General features: G+C 45.9%; 1 pseudogene; it reads right to left on the bottom strand.

Moving 5' to 3' along the window:
• Positions 1-238: 238 nt before the first annotated feature.
• LOC115413905 (HEAT repeat-containing protein 5A-like) lies at positions 239-16,868 on the bottom strand (annotated as a pseudogene).
• Positions 16,869-16,979: the final 111 nt, after the last annotated feature.

Genomic DNA, 16,979 nt, shown 5'->3' with positions numbered 1-16,979 from the left:
CAGGCTCCAGTTTAAACCCAAGGTCCAGATCCAGATTTTAGACCAGATTGACCCACTGTGTTTGTTAAAACCCCCTGGAACCTTCAGAACCAGAACACTACTGTACATAAACACATCCAGATCCAGGTCCAGATCCAGATCCAGACTTAAGACCAGATCAACCCACTGTGTCTAAACCACCTGGAACCTTCAGAACTGGAAGAAATCCAGATCCAGTGGGTTCTCAGGTCCCAGACCCTCATCTGGGTTCTGGTCCTGGTCTTACCGGTCGGCTGGTTCCGGCCAGTTTGGGGCTGAGCTGAGGAAGTTTCCGGACCAGAACACAGAGGCAGAGCTCCAACGCTGCGAACACCAGCGAGCGCCCAGGGATCAGACCCCCGGTGTCTCGCCCCTCACCAAACTCCGGCAGTGTCTCCTTCTCTGCGGCGCCGTCATCCACTGAGGACGGACACGGGCTGGGTTAGAGCAGTAGAACCGGGTCGTGTGTGTGTATATATATATATATATGTATATATATATGTGTGTGTGTGTGTATAAAGGGTGGGGAAGCAAAATTTACAATATTTTGAGGCAGGGATTGAAAGACAGTGTATGACCAATTAGTTTATTGAAAGTCATGAGAATTTATTTGCCACAAGAAAATTACAAAATAGAAAATGTTTTTATTCTATGTGTCCTTCTTTCTCAATAACTGCCTTCACACGCTTCCCGAAACTTGCGCAAGTGTTCCTCAAATATTCGGGTGACAACTTCTCCCATTCTTCTTTAATAGTATCTTCCAGACTTTCTTGTAATAGTTTTGCTCATAGTCATTCTCTTCTTTCCATTATAAACAGTCTTTATGGACACTCCAACTATTTTTGAAATCTCCTTTGGTGTGACGAAGGCATTCAGCAAATCACACACTCTTTGACATTTGCTTTCCTGGTTACTCATATGGGCAAAGTTTCTGAAAAGGTATGGATAATAGTGTTAGGTATGATTATGACATCAATATATGTTTGGTTTCAAAACAATTGACGTAGTGCCTGCTGAGAAAAAACAACTAAATGTTCATTGTAAATTTTGCTTCCCACCCTGTATATGTATGTGTATATATGTGTATATACATGTGTGTATGTATGTGTGTATATATATGTGTGTATATATATATATATGTAAGGGTAGAGACTGCGATCTGGTAGGATCGGCGATTCTACCAGTAGAGACTCCGATCGTAGTCTCTACTGGTAGAAACTCCGATCCTGCCAGTAGAAGGGTTAGGGTTAGGGTTAGGGTTAGGGTTAGGGTTCGGATCGGAGTTTCTACCAGTAGAGACTCTGATCGGAGTTTCTACTGGTAGAGACTATGATCGGAGTCTCTACTGGTAGAATCGCCGATCCTACCAGATCGCAGTCTCTACCCTGACATATATATAGACAGATAGATATAGATATGTGTGTATATATGTATATGTGTGTTTCTTATGTGTGTTCACCTTCTGCACTGTGGCGTTTCTCCCTCACGTGCTCCTGCGCTGCTGTGACGATCTGTCGCAGTAAATCCAACACGGCGAGCTGGACGGACTCCGCCTCCCTGGTGACCATCAGCCGGTGGAGGACGCCGAGCAGCTCCACACTCAGAGCCTGGACCGCAGAGGAACCGGATCAGACCGGACCAGAACCGGATCAGACGGGTCCGACCCCACACACACCTCACCTGGTCGTGGCCGATCCTGGCCCGAGGCCACGGACGTCGAGCAGCGCCTGCAGAGCTCGCAGACAGGAAGTGATGTTCTCCATCTGGTCCCCGGAACGTGGAGAACACAGGAACTCCACACTGATCCCTGACCACACAACACCAGAACAGAACCGAACCCAACAGAACATGACAGGACTTTATAAACAGTTCAAACATCAAACCAGAACATGAGTCAACGTCTGTAACGTCCTCAAATATTCATGTATGAACACAAAAGGACTAAGACTGTAAATGAGGAGGCATGGTCATCATGACAAGAACCCCCCCACACCACACAAATAATCAGCAAATAAATACATGTCAGCTGTTCTACAAACTTATTTTCCATGTGATTCTAATTATTTTAACTATTTTTCAATTTAAAATGGTGGAATTTCCTCATTTCTCATTTACATACAGAAAGCAGCGAGTTGAGCCTCACCTTGGACTGGTTAATACGGTTCATGTTGGTTAATTCACTGGTTAATACAGTTAATGTTGGTTAATTCACTGGTTAATTCATTGGTTAAATTGGTTAAGGTTGGTTAATTCACTGGTTAATTTGGTTAATTCATTGGTTACTTCATGGGTTAATGTTGGTTAATTCATTGGCTAATTTGGTTAATTTATTGTTTAATTCATTCGTTAAATTGGTTAATTCATTGGTTAATTTGGTTCATTATTGGTCAATTCATTGGTTAATGGTGGTTAATTACCTCCGCCAAGGAGGTTATGTTTTTGCCAGGGTTTGTTTGTTTGTCTGTTTGTTTGTTTGTCTGTCCGTTAGTGTGCAACATAACTCAAAAAGTTATGGACAGATTTGGATGAAATTTTCAGGGTTTGTTGGAAATGGGATAAGGAAGAAATGATTCAATTTTGGTGGTGATCGGGGGTGGGGGGGCCCACGGGGGGGCCACTGATCAGCCTTGGCGGAGGTCTGCACTCTCCGAGTGCTTCTAGTTCATTAGTTAATTCATTGGTTAAATTGGTTAATTCATTGGTTAATGTTGGTTAATTCATTACCTCCGCCAAGGAGGTTATGTTTTTGCCAGGGTTTGTTTGTTTATTTGTTTGTCTGTCCGTTAGTGTGCAACATAACTCAAAAAGTTATGGACAGATTTGGATGAAATTTTCAGGGTTTGTTGGAAATGGGATAAGGAAGAAATGATTAAATTTTGGTGGTGATTGGGAGTGGGGGGGGCCACGGGGGGGGCCACTGATCACCCTTGGTGGAGGTCTGCGCTCTCCGAGTGCTTCTAGTTAGTTAATTCATTGGTTAAATTGGTTAATTCATTAGTTAATTCATTTGTTAGATAGGTTAATTCATTGGTTAATGTTGGTTAATTCACTGGTTAAATTGGTGAATGTTGGTTAATTCATTAGTTAATGGTTAATTCATTGGTTAAATTAGTTAATGTTGGTTAATTCACTGGTTAATGTTGGTTAACTCATTAGTTAATGTTGGTTACTTCATTAGTTAATGTTGGTTAATTCATTGGTTAATTCAGTTAATTCACTGGTTAAATTGGTTAATGTTGGTTAATCTATTAGTTAATGCTGATTAATTCATTAGTTAATGTTGGTTAATTCATTAGTTAAATTGGTTAATGTTGGTTAATTCACTGGTTAAATTGGTTAATGTTGGTTAACTCATTAGTTAATGTTGGTTAATTCATTGGTTAATCTAAACCTGTTTCATTCCATGTAGTCAGAGTACGTTTCTGTCTCCGTTTCTCACCAATAAAATGGTTTCTAATCCTTTGATTTTCTGCCCTCAGCACATGTCACTGATAAATGAACTCGACACCAGTGAAAGTATGAACATCAAAGTCACATGATGAACACTGACTCGTCACTGGATAAATGTGTGAAACGACTAAAACCATTGGACGGAGACGACGACTCAACTGAATTCAGGTGGTTTGATTTGTTTTTGTGGGTTCAACCTTCTTGTCTTTGGCGTCTTTGGATTCAAACGTACCCAGAATCAGATGCAGCCTCTCTGTGTTGATGTCCTCTGGACTCTTGGCTCCGCCCACAGAGCTGGTGTGTCCCATGGAGGTGGGCGTGGCCGGTCTGGACAGGTTAACGGGGGTGTCGTCTGTCATCACAAACCCTGAAACCGACACGTGACCTTTTAATGACCTTAACCCTGCAGTCTGGGACACGGTGACCCCGTGACCTTCTGCGACCTTGCCGTGACCTCTGACCTGTGCTGTGGAGCCACAGCGCGGTGGCGTGGAGGATCGGTGCCCATGATGATGCGTAGTGACCTCTGGACTGGTTGACGGTCTCTGCCGTGTAGAAGGAGCCCCCTACAGGACAAACACCATCATGGTGCATTTAGGGACCACAAATAAGGAGATACTTACATCAGAACTGCGTCAACAGCCCAAATGTGGTCCCCCCATATAGGCTCTGCCCCCTCCGCCTCACCTGCTGCAGGTAGCTGGGGTGCGTACTCCGGTGGGAGGGTGAGCAGAGCGTAGTCCTGCAGCGCAGACAGCCATAGACAACTCAGTGTTGACAGGTCTGATTGGACCAGCTTCAGGAGCCCCGCCCCTCCAGACTCCACCCCCGAACCGTTGTTGGTCACAGGGGAGGCAGACAGCTCCGACGGCCTATCAGAGCTCTGCTTCTGTCTGCTCGACTGAATCGCTACGATGTAAACCTGAGGAGGAAGGAAAAGAAGGAATCAGAAGAAGAGATATTAAGAGTTCAAGTCACACTAACCACCTGCATCCCATAATATGCACAGTGTTGGACTAGTGTCACAATGGTTTTATATAGTTTGTTTTGGACTTTTTGTATTTCATTAACTTGATCCATAAACAAAGATACCATATTCAATAACTGTCATATTTTAACCCTGTAAATGACATGGTTGTCATAGAAACAAAACATATTTTGATGAAAAAAACTTTTTCCCCGAATATTCTACATAATAACTGCAGTATTTCTTTATTTTTTTTTATTTTTCATCCTGTCATATGTGTCACAACCCGGCTCTGAGGTGGTGACCAGAATTGGAGACGGAGGTGGTGAAAATGTAACAAAGGTTTATTAAGTAAACTAATAACAAAAAACACAAAATGCTGCAAAACGCCAGTCAGGAGGAGCAGGGCAGAGCAGGATCAGACAGCCAGCAGCACCGAGACCAGACCGACCAGACCAAGAAGAGAGTAGACCGGGCCAGACCAGAGAGAGAGTGAGAGCAGAGCCGGACCAGACAGAGACAACCAGAGAGCCAATGACCATCACGGGCGAGCTGCTTATAGTCAGGCCTGGACCGCCACAGGTGTCACTAATTATGCCGTCGCCATCTGCAACAGAAACTGACAGTGCCCCTAGTGCCCGAAAGGTGCGGGGCCGTCACACCCCCCCCAAAAAGAAAGGGCCTCTCATCAAGAGGACTGTCTGGAAAAAAAAGTTTCACCAAACATTCAAAGCATTAACTCAGCATCAATTTTGATTTTATGCTTACCCAGGTCTCTTAAAACCAGTACCAGCTTACCATCTCTATCGGCCACCCAGCAACTCCGGCGCCTGGAGAAGCAATTTAAGAGTGAGGAGGAAAGGATGGAAGCAAGCGGTTAGGAGAGATGGGGAATGAAATCAAAAATCAGGCTCGAGACAGAGCATCCGCCACAACATTTTCAGAGCCTCTAATGTGGCGAATGTCTATGCTATACGCCTGTAAAAACAGGAACCACCGCATCAGTCTACGGTTCGGACAGTCAAAGAGTTCAAGAATGTATAGGGTTATGATCAGTGTAAATGATCAGTGGGACACTACAGTCCAGATAGACTTCAAAATGCTGGAGTGCCCACACCAGAGCCAGAGTTTCTTTCTCTATGACTGAATAATTAATCTGGTACCCATTGAACTTCTTTGAAAAGAAACTAACAGGATGTCAATGCCATCACTTCCTGTCTAAGCAGCACAGCACCTGCTCCGACGTCACTCGCATCTACATGCAGCTGAAAGGGCTGATCCAAACGGGGAGCCGCGAGGACCGGAGGAGAACACAGAACAGTCTTTATGCTGTCAAAAGCCTGCTGACAGGAGTTGGACCAGATGAATTTTGCCTCGCCTTTAACAGTCTGTCAAGGGAGCAACTATGGTGGAAAAGTTTTTACAAAAACAACGGTAATAACCGACTAACCCAGGAAACGCATGAGTTCCTTTTTGGTGGTCGGCACAGGATAGTGGGAAATAGCCTCCACCTGGTGACCCAGTAAAAGATTAAGATTATTCAGCGTTTCAGAATTTTTCAGTCTGCCACACAACATACTTTCATCTGGTGAACGGACTTCATCATTCTCTACCACAGGTGTGACATTTGCTGAACACAACTCAGCGGCAGCAACAGCAAGCGCAGGTGTTGCGTCCTGCTGTTGCGCACTTACCCCACCCTCAAAAGACTGGAACTCACGGGGGTGGTACGATTTCAGCTGGTTAACATGACACAACTGTTTTTTCTTCCTACATCCCGGAGTGGACAGCAAATAATTCACTTCTGAAGTCCACTGTAAAACTGAAAACGGACCCTGAAACTTAGCCTGGAACGGTGAGTTCACCAGCGGTAATAAAGCCAGAACCTGATCACCAGGAGAAAACACCCGAATTTCAGATTTCCTGTCATATAATGTTTTCATTTTACTTTGAGCACAGGCTAGATTTTCCTTAGGCATGTCCACAGCCAAAACCAAACGACGTCGAAACCCCTGCACATAATTAAAGCTGCAGTATGTAGGAATTATGTTCTAAGTAATTGTAAAATTGCCTTGACTGTCACCAGAAATTAAGGAATCATGTTCATTTCAAATACTGATCTCACTGACAGTAGTAGTCCAGCCAGAATATTTGCATTTGAACAGGTCAGTGTCAGCCCTGAAATGATGTTTATGTTGACATTGTGTGTTTTGGTCTGAGGCTCCGCCCATCACCTGTCTGCTAATCACAGAGTCAGAAGCCTTTCAGCATCCAGGTTGCCAGTTCCACTGAGCTGCAGCTGCAACATTTCTGATCACAAATGTCTGACGTTATTAACCTAAAAGGACTCTTATTATTCCCAAATACATTGTGACAAAGTGAGAAATAAAACAAGGAGATGTATAGGAGATGATTAGAAACATGGAGACGGCTGAAAGAGAAGAAGGATCTGAAGACTGACGCTGGCCCTGCCTTAGTCTGACCACCGGTAAGAGCCACTGAGAGCCGGGGTCGCGGCCTCTTCACCCGGTCCCTTCTCCCGGGGCCGGGCTGCAGTCTCTTCTCCTGGCCCCAGTGAAGAGACTGCTGGTCCGGGACTGTGAACAGACCAGGTACTGCTGTAGGACTTGTCTCTTGCCATGGTAGCTCCTTGTAGTTCAGTGTTTTCTGTGGAAGTGACCTGTTCATTTAGTGCTGTGTAATCCGAACGGGGGGTTCGGTCCGTGGTTCGGTGGTAGTGGTGTGGGGGGGGTCGGTAGCTCGGCGTCTGTGGTTCGGTCGGGGGGGGGGGATCAGTAGTCCGGTGTCCGTGGTTCGGTGTGTGTGGGGGGCTCGGTTGGTAGTTCGGCGTCTGTGGTTCGGTGTGTGTGTGGGGCGGATCAGTAGTCCGCAAGGGGTGGCGGGGGGCGGTAGTCCGGTGTCTGTGGTTCGCCGGGGGGCGGTAGTTCGGCGTCCGTGGTTCGGTGGTGGTGGTGGGGTTTGTAGTAAAAGTGAAACCTAATGCTCATTTCCCTTTTCTCTATCACCTGAATCTTCGCAAACTTTCATTTGAGTGTGCAGGACGTTTGTCCTGGCCTTTTATATATTAGACTTATGTAGAATAAGTCTGGTGATGATTTTTTTGTATGAAATTTATGGTGTGGTGGCAAGGATTAGAGGAAACACTAGTAGTGGACGCTCATGCGGGATCTGGCAACCCCTAGCCTGGGGGGAGGAGGAGAGGATACCACGTTCTACAGTATTTTGAATGTGATTGCAGTACCAGTTTTGGCCACAATCCTACATACTGCAGCTTTAACTAGAGACTGAGGAGGTTCAGACGGAACCACAGCATCATGGAGGAGAGTCAATGGGCCGCGAACTGCGTGACCAAACACCACGTCATTCGGACTGAAGCCAGTGGGAGAGTCAATGGGCCACTAATTATGCCATCGCCATCTGCAACAGAAACTGACAGTGTCCCTAGTGCCTGAAAGGTGCGGGGCAGTCACATATGTCAATGATTAACACCAACATTGGTTCATATATATTATTAATTTTTGTGCTATGAAGAGAATGAAGTCATAATATTTCAAGAATAATGTCATAATTTAAAAAACAGGCGGGAAAAATATAATTTCTGTGAATAACGAGAATAATGAAACAAACCCAAACGTGCGAACTGTCTTCAAAGTACTTCGACCAATGTTAATGTGTTGATGGTAGACGGGGCTAACAGTCTCAGCATTTGGTGGGCGGGGCTAATAGGCTCAGTATTTGGTTGGGCGGGGCTAATGGTGCAGTATTTGGTGGGCGGGGAAAATAGTCTCAGTATTTGGTGGGCGGGGATAATAGTCTCAGTATTTGTCCTTTGTGCATAAACCCCAAATGACAGTACAACCTCCCAGAATGTTCCAGTTCTCCATTATCAGACCAGTGGGTACAACTGTATTCTCGTAAATTAGGATATTTTTACACCTGTTTATAAATTATGACGTTATTCTTGTAATATTATGGCTTTATTCTCCTAAAATTACAGGTTTTATCTGGGTATTTTACAACTTTATTCTCGTAGTGACACCGTTTTTATTTTCTTATGTGGCTGTAATACGCTGTTGTAACTGTAATGTTAATACAACTTTTGTTTTTATCCATCTATCTATCTATCTATCTATCTATCTATCTATCTATCTATCTATCTATCTATCTATCTATCGTTCTATCGTTCTATCGTTCTATCGTGCTATCGTTCTACCTATCGTTCTATCTATTGTTCTATCGATCGTTCTATAGTTCTGTCGTTCCATCTATCTTAGATCTTTTATTTATTGGCGTTTGCATGTGTTTTCCTATATTTTTATCCTGTTCTCATATATTTCTGTGTATCTTTGTTGCAAATGTGCTGATAAACAGATAAACTATCAGAGCTGAACTGTCTTTGTAAAGGTTTGGGACTTCTAGCAAGGCTGAACTGTCTTTGTAAAGGTTTGGGGCTCTTCCTGCGTTTCTGCGTCTGTTCTGTATGAACCCACCTCGGCCCACGCCTTCAGCACTGACAGCGTTTCCATGGTAGCAGCTGCCTCGTTGTACAGCTGAACGCTGCCGTCTCTGCCACTCTGAACTTTGACCAACGACGACGCCAACAGCTGATGGACGCGCCTCAGGTCGCGGATGTCGCTGACCACGCCGCTGGCGATCCACGCGCTGCACACCTGGACAGGAGAGGGCGGGGTCAGAGGGTGGAGTCAGAGAGGAGGAGAAAGGACGGAGTCAGAGGCGGGGTAAGAGGGCATAGTCAGAGAGGAGGGTAAGAGGGCGGAGTCAGAGAGGAGGATAAAAGGGCGGAGTCAGAGTGCAGGGTAAGAGAGCGTAGTCAGAGAGGAGGATAAAAGGGCAGAGTCAGAGGGCGGAGACAGAGGGGGGGTAAGCGGGCGGAGTCAGAGGGCAGGGTAAGAGGGCAGGGCCAGAGAGGAGGATAAGAGGGTGGAGTCAGAGGGCACCACAGACACACACGTGCGGACATTTAGGGAAGATGAGGAGCGGTCACCTGACAGGCTTTGGATGTGACGTCAGGAGGGGCGTCGGCTGAGAAGGCGGGTCTGAGGGCGGCGCCCACCTGAACAAACACACACATGCATCCGTTCAAAGGTCAAAAGGTCGTCAACGTTCACACCTTTGGTCCAGATCTGATTATCTAGGACTCAGACCCAGGACACATTCAGACCTGGTCCTGAATCTGATCCATATTTGACAGTTTTTATTTGACTTCAGTCCAAACGGTCACGATGGAGGGGGTGGGACCCAGAAAGATCCAAACGGTATCTTATTTTTATTTAAATGTACGATAACTGAGCCAAAAATGAACAAACTTTTCTTAATTTATGATGGTACATGATATTTTCCTTTTTATGTCAGTCTAATGTCAGCTGAGAACAGTACAGTGCACATGAAGAAAAAAAAAAAAAAAATCCAACGTAAACCGCCGTCAGTCTGAGTCTGTGTCCAGTGTCAGGGTCAAAGGTCAGCGGTGCCATCTGGACTGTCCTTACGTTGGCCTGGTACTGCTCCAGGATCACGTGACCGGGGAACTCGGGTTCAGGAACGTCTGAGAACCGTCTGATGACGACCAGTAGGGTCTGCAGACCCGCCAGGCGCAGCTGGTCGCTGTGGTCAGTGGCCGCCATGAATGCCATCCGGACCAGGTCGCCCAGATGGAGAACCAGGAAGTCTGTGGACAGAGGGAGGACACTGTGAACTGGGACCTGTTTCTGCACTGAGTCATGATGTTCTACCAAAGGAACTCTGCAGGGTCTGAGGAACATTGATGTTTGTTTTTAGTTTTTTTTTTTTTACATTTTTAAGTTTGTCATCACTGATCTTTTAACCTGTTTTTTCCCACTGACCTCCACCTCAGTGGGATTTTATCGGTTAAATAACCACATATAAACTTTCAGAATGCAACATTTATTTGCTGTTAAATGAGTCTTTTTATGTCAATTATTACTACTAGCTATTATAATTACTATTACTATTACTACTACTACTACTACTATTACTGTTACTACTACTACTACTACTACTATTACTATTATTATTATTATTATTACAATTATTATATTAGAACTACTATTGTTACTCTTACTACTATTACTATTATTGTTATCATTATTAATATTACTATTATTACTTACTATTATTATTTCTTAATATTATTATCATGATCATTATTAAAACTGAAAGAGAGTGTTCTATAAATATAGAAACAGAGAATTACACATGAGAAATATGAGTAATAATAATAATAATAATATGATAATAATAAATGATAATAATAACGATAATATAATAATAATAATAATAATAATAATAATAATATTATTATTATTATTATTATTATTATTGCAATTATTATTATATACTAATATTGTTATTCTTCTTCTTCTTAGCATTATTATTATTATTATTATACTACATATTTCTAATGTGTAATTCTCTGTTTTTATATTTATAGAACACTTTCTTTTAGTTTTTATCGTCATACAATGTTTTGGTGCAAATGGAACCTTCATTTCCCCCAAAGATCAAGAAATTTCAATCTAATTTAATGTGGACAGTAAACGTCCCGATACTCAGTTCTCAGTGGACAGTAAACGTCCCGGTTCTCTGTGGACAGTAAACGTCCCGGTTCTCAGTTCTCCGTGGACAGTAAATGTCCCGGTTCTCGGTTCTCCGTGGACAGTAAACATCCCAGTTCTCAGTTCTCCGTGGACAGTAAACGTCCCGGTTCTAGGTTCTCCGTGGACAGTAAACATCCCCATTCTCGGTTCTCCGTGGACAGTAAAGGTCCCGGTTCTTGGTTCTCCGTGGACAGTAAACATCCCAGTTCTCAGTTCTCCGTGGACAGTAAACGTCCCGGTTCTAGGTTCTCCGTGGACAGTAAACGTCCCCATTCTCGGTTCTCCGTGGACAGTAAACATCCCGGTTCTCGGTTCTCCATGGACAGTAAACGTCGCGGTTCTCAGTTTTCAGTGGACAGTAAATGTCCCTGTTCTCTGTGGACAGTAAACGTCCGGGTTCTTGGTTCTCCGTGGACAGTAAACGTCGCGGTTCTCAGTTTTCAGTGGACAGTAAACGTCCCTGTTCTCTGTGGACAGTAAACGTCCGGGTTCTTGGTTCTCCATGGACAGTAAACGTCCTGGTTCTCCGTTCTCTGTGGACAGTAAACATCCCGGTTCTCGGTTCTCCGTGGACAGTAAACGTCGCGGTTCTCAGTTTTCAGTGGACAGTAAACGTCCCTGTCTCTGTGGACAGTAAACGTCCGGGTTCTTGGTTCTCCATGGACAGTAAACGTCCTGGTTCTCCGTTCTCTGTGGACAGTAAACATCCCAGTTCTCAGTTCTCCGTGGACAGTAAACGTCCAGGTTCTAGGTTCTCCGTGAACAATAAACATCTCAGTTCTCAGTGGACAGTAAACGCCCTGGTTCTTGGTTCTCTGTGGACAGTAAATGTCCCGGTTCTCGGTTCTCCGTGGACAGTAAATGTCCCAGTTCTCAGTTCTCTGTGGACAGCAAACGTCCCAGTTCTCAGTTCTCCGTGAACAGTAAACGTCCCGGTTCTCGGTTCTCCGTGGACAGTGAACGTCCCGGTTCTCAGTTCTCCGTGGACAGTCAGCATCTCGGTTCTCAGTGGAAAGTAAACGCCCTGGTTCTCAGTTCTCTGTGGACAGTAGAATCCCGGTTCCTGGTTCTCTGTGGACAGTAAACGTCCCAGTTCTCAGTAGACAGTAAACGTCTCAGTTCTCCGTGCACAGTAAACGTCACAGTTCTCCATGGACAGTAAACGTCCCGGTTCTCAGTTCTCTGGATACAGTAAATGTCCCAGGTCTTGGTTCTCCGTGGACAGTAAACGTCCTGGTTCTCAATGGACAGTAAATGTACCGGTTCTCAGTTCTCAGTGGACAGTAAACGTCCGGGTTCACAGTTCTCAGTGGACAGTAAACGTCCCGGTTCTCGGTGGACAGTAAATGTACCGGTCCTCGGTTCTCAATGAACAGTGAACGTCCCGGTTCTCGGTTCTCCGTGGACAATAATTGTCCCGGTTCTCGGTTCTCCATGGACAGTAAACGTCCCGGCTCTCAGTTCTCAGTGGACAGTAATCGTCCCAGTTCTCAGTTCTCAGTGAACAACAATAGTCCGGGGTCTCGGTTCTCTGTGGACAGTAAACGTCCCGATTGTCCATGGACAGTAAATGTCCCCGTTCTCCGTGGACAGTAAACATCCCGGTTCTCGGTTATCCGTGGACAGTAAACGTCCCAGTTCTCGGTTCTCCGTGGACAGTAAACGTCCCGGTTCTCAGTTCTCCATGGACAGTAAACATCCTGGTTCTCGGTTCTCAGTGGACAGTAAGCGTACCGGTTCTCGGTTCTCAGTGGACAGTAAGTATCCCGGTTCTCAGTTCTCCATGGACAGAAATCGTACTGGTTCTCAGTGGACAGTAAACATCCCGGTTCTCGATTCTCTGTGGACAGTAAACATCTTGGCTCTCAGTTTTCCGTGAACAGTAAACGTCCCAGTTCTCAGTAGACAATAATCGTCCCAGGTCTCGGTTCTCCGTGGACAGTAAACGTCCCGGTTCTCAGTTCTCAGTGGACAGAAATCGTCCCTGTTCTCGGTTCTCTGTGGACAGTAACCGTCCCGGTTCTCGGTTCTCCGTGGACAGTAAACATCCCGGTTCTCAGTTCTCTGTGGACAGTAATCGTCCCGGTTCTCGGTTCTCAATGGACAGTAAACATCCCAGTTCTCGGTTCTCAGTGGACAGTAAATGTCCCGGTTCTCAGTTCTCAGTGGACAGTAAATGTCCCGGTTCTCAGTGGACAGTAAATGTCCCGGTTCTCAGTGGACAGTAATCGTCCCTGTTCTTGGTTCTCCGTGGACAGTAACCGTCCCGGTTCTCGGTTCTCTGTGGACAGTAAACATCCCGGTTCTGAGTTCTCCGTGGACAGTAAATGTCCTGGTTCTCGGTTCTCAGTGGACAGCAAATATCCCGGTTCTCAGTGGACAGTAAACATCGTGGTTGTCCGTGGACAGTAAACGTCCTAGTTCTCGGTTCTCCAGTTCACCTACCCGTGGACTCGTGGAGGCGTCGCTCCTGGGCCAGCGTCATGTCGAAGTGGGCGGGGTCAGCGCTCTCACACTGCGCGATGATTCGACACACACACTCCATGGCAAAGCGGCGCGTGGCCCAACGCAGCGCTGTGAAGGGGCCGCCGCCGTCTGAGCGCGCTCTGAACACAGACGAGTCGTCGTCGCGGCCGGGGTCCGCCTCCTCCTCGTCCTCCTGACTGGCCTCCATGGGGGTCCGGCAGTCTGGGGGTCAAAGGCCAAAGGTCAGTCTGGTCATGTGACCCATAGGCTGATGGGGTTAAACCTGGTGGGTAGTCCCCTTTAAAGACGCCCTGCCCACCTGTGGATGCCGACAGGACATCCTTGCACAGTTTGAGCCAGTGTCCCAGTTTCCCCGTGGTGGCACTGGACGTCATCATGTGGACCAGCGTCTCCTGGATATCCCTCCTCAGACCCGGGTCGGACTCCTGGTCCAGCAGAGTGAACAGGGCTCCTTCCAGACCCCTCCTTTATGGTCACATCTACAACAAACAAAAACAAACAAAACAGGAGGTGGAGCCCCATCCGACCAATCAGATTAACCTTTAAACTGTTACCGATTGTTACTGTGTGTGTATGTGTGTTTGTGTATGTGTGCGTGTGTCTGTCTGTCTGTGTGCGTGTGTGTGTATTTGTGTGTCTATCTGTCTCTGTGTGTGTGTGTATTGTGTGTGTCTATCTGTCTCTGTGTGTGTGGTGCTCTGTGTGTGTGTCTATCTGTCTCTGTGTGTGTGTGTCTCTGTGTGTGTGTCTATCTGTCTCTGTGTGTGTGTGTCTCTGTGTGTGTTCTTCTCTGTGTGTGTGTGTCTCTGTGTGTGTGTGTGTGTGTGTTCTTCTCTGTGTGTGTGTATTCTTCTGTGTGTGTTCTTCTCTGTGTGTGTGTGTATTTGTGTGTGTCTATCTGTCTCTGTGTGTGTGTCTCTGTGTGTGTCTATCTGTCTCTGTGTGTGTGTGCTCTGTGTGTGGTGTGTATTTGTGTGTGTCTATCTGTCTCTGTGTGTGTGTGTATTTGTGTGTGTCTATCTGTCTCTGTGTGTGTGTGTATTTGTGTGTGTCTATCTGTCTCTGTGTGTGTGTCCATGTGCGTCCGTCCGTCCGTCCGTCCGTCCGTCCGTCCGTCCGTCCGTCCGTCCGTCCGTCTGTCTGTAACCGTGTGTGTCTGTGTGTCCTACCCAGTTGTGTGTTGTCTCTTCTGTTCAGTTCTTTAACCACTGTCACAGCCAGTTGTGAAACCTCCAGAGCTTCACGTTGGACCAACTGACGCAAACAGGCCACGACAGCACCACGTAAAGACAGGTAAGAACTGGACAGGTGAGTCTGGAGGAAAGACAGAGGAAGTTAAAGACACAGAGGACGATAAAGACAAACCCACAGATCAAATATCAAACTCTAAAAATAAAACAAAACAGAAGGAACTTAAATGACAATAACGTCAAATGTGTCGGATCCGATGTTAGTTTTCAGAGGAAACAGATAAAATCGTCTTAAAGATATACCTACCAATGTGGCATTTCTCACAACACTTAGTAACAGTTTGAACATGAACAACCCGCCTCCCTCCAATGCCCACCCTCTTCCCCCTGCCTGAGCTCTAACGCTTTCCTCCTCTCCCCTTATGCGCGGTGGAAGCAGAGGTGGAGGTCCGGACCGCTTTGGTGTGTCCGTGGATCCCTCCCTCAGTAATCAGACACATCATCCACCTGCCGCGGCTCCTGTTTCATCAGTAGACCCTGAATTTAAGGGTCTGGTCTGTGCAGTGCTGGGCCAGTGTCTTCACTGGACCATGGAGATGAGGTGCCCAGGCGATGGGCACGTGCACTGTGAACGCACGGCCTCCCCGAATTTCCATGGACATTTGAGGTTGCATAGTCCATACATTTTCCCTACATTGTGTGACACCAAGTACATGTACCTGTATGAGTCCCACAGTCATAAAGCTGACCTTTATGCAGACCTGTCTGTTTAGTCCAGTACACCAGACTTCTAGACTTTTATCTCCATCCTTCATTCATCAAACTCCTGTTTGTTCCCCTCAGTTGTTGATTCTGTTAATAAATTCGTTTTTTCCCTTCCACATGTGCATTTGAGTCCTAGCCATACACATCCTTAGACAGGAACTGTGCTGGATAGTGACAGGAGCAGCACGACTGAAGCGTCAGATTCAGGGGTACCCATATCGGATGTGGAGACGGCAATAATGGATCGGATGGTGGACGGCCGTAATGGATGATTGACAGGAGGCTCAGCCAAGTCGGCCAATTGTTTCATTCGGACCGAATAAAATGATTTGTCAGAATTTATCAGAAATATGAGCAATATATGAAATTAAACATTTTTGAGTTTCTTTTACATTTTAGTTTGACACGCTTATTAGGAGCATTTAAGATGACGAAAGAAAGTGTAAAAATGCCACATCATCGGTATAGCTTTAACGGACGTGGATAAACAGAGCAAGAGTTAGCGAGTTAAAGGTGTGGGCAAACAGAGCAGGAGTTAATGAGTTAAAGGATGTGGATAAACAGAGCAGGAGTTAATGAGTTAAAGGATGTGGATAAACAGAGCAAGTTAATGAGTTAAAGGATGTGGATAAACAGAGCAGGAGTTAATGAGTTAAAGGATGTGGATAAACAGAGCAGGAGTTAATGAGTTAAAGGATGTGGATAAACAGAGCAGGAGTTGGTGAGTTAAAGGATGTGGATAAACAGAGCAGGAGTTAATGAGTTAAAGGATGTGGATAAACAGAGCAGGAGTTAATGAGTTAAAGGATGTGGATAAACAGAGCAGGAGTTGGTGAGTTAAAGGATGTGGATAAACAGAGCAGGAGTTGGTGAGTTGAGATGTCAAACTGCAACACAAAGTTCAAAAGCAGATGATAAAAGTGTCCAAACCAATAAAAGGACAGATGGACACAGAGACAAAGACAGTCCATGAACAGAGAAACTGAGGAAACAGAGGAAGAAGCTGAACACAACAGAACACAGCTTCATGCTTGACCACGTACCAACAGAGAATAATCCAATAAGATCTCCTGAAAAAACAAACCACAAACAACCTTCAGTTCATATGTTGTCGATGTTGAAACCTGCTGGAAAACAGTGAATGAACTGGAACCAGAGGATGGAGGACAACAGGAGACAGACAGGAGACAGAGACGCTGATGGACCAGAGGGTGGGACAGGTGGGGTGGGCGTGGTCACAGGAGACAGACAGGATACAGAGACACTGATGGACTGGAGGGTGGGACAGGTGGGGTGGCCATGGTCAAAGGGCGGGGCTACTCACACAGAGTGCAGTACGAGGCCGGACAGGTCCACGTGAGGAGGACAGAACATGTGGAGCTGCTGAAGACAGGACACAGCTCTGGACTGGACCAGGCATCTGGAGAACCCTGCATGACAGCAAAC

The sequence above is a fragment of the Sphaeramia orbicularis genome, chromosome 22, assembly GCF_902148855.1.
Source record: "Sphaeramia orbicularis chromosome 22, fSphaOr1.1, whole genome shotgun sequence".
Taxonomy (NCBI): domain Eukaryota; kingdom Metazoa; phylum Chordata; class Actinopteri; order Kurtiformes; family Apogonidae; genus Sphaeramia; species Sphaeramia orbicularis.
This window is presented reverse-complemented; position numbering and strand designations above follow the sequence as displayed.